At 48.2% G+C, this 564-nt stretch overlaps 1 protein-coding gene across 3 annotated transcripts in view; it reads right to left on the bottom strand.

Annotated features, from left to right (window-relative positions):
• LOC106880273 (probable inactive tRNA-specific adenosine deaminase-like protein 3) overlaps window positions 1–564 on the bottom strand; it is a 66,104-nt gene that overhangs the window by 59,478 nt on the left and 6,062 nt on the right. The window lies entirely within an intron of this gene.

Raw genomic sequence — 564 nt, 5'->3', positions numbered from 1 at the left:
AATATGGTGTGCAAGAGAGACGTCTGCGCTGGCATGGTCATGTGTTATGTATGGATGAGGACAGCTGTGTGAAAAAGTGTAACACTCTAGCAGTAGAGGAAACCTGTGGAAGAGGTAGGCCCAGGAAGACCTGGGATGAGGTGGTAAAGCACAACTTTCAAACATTGGGCCTCATGGAGACGATAGCAAGTGACTGAGAGCTTTGCAGATATGCTGTGCTTGAGAAGACCTGACAAGCCAAGTGAAACTAACCATGGCCTATACCAGTGCAGCATAACCAGCCCAATTAAGAGTACCCTTCAATTATTGGGCAATAAACTGTGCTTGCGAAGACCTGTTGAGTCAAGTGAAGTCATTGATTTGGCCAATGCCAGTACTGCCTGACTGGCAACCATGCCAGTTGGCACGTAAAAAGCACCATTTGAGTGTGGTTGGTGTTAGGAAGGGCATCTAGCAGTAGAAACTTTGCCAGATCAGACTGGGACTTGGTACAGCCTTCTGGCTTGCCAGTCCTCAGTCAAACCGTCCAACCCATGCCAGCATGGAAAGCGGAAGTTAAACGAC

The sequence above is a fragment of the Octopus bimaculoides genome, chromosome 6, assembly GCF_001194135.2.
Source record: "Octopus bimaculoides isolate UCB-OBI-ISO-001 chromosome 6, ASM119413v2, whole genome shotgun sequence".
Classification (NCBI taxonomy): Eukaryota; Metazoa; Mollusca; class Cephalopoda; order Octopoda; family Octopodidae; genus Octopus; species Octopus bimaculoides.
The sequence above is the reverse complement of the archived record's forward strand: the minus strand, read 5'-3'. Positions and strand labels throughout refer to the sequence as shown.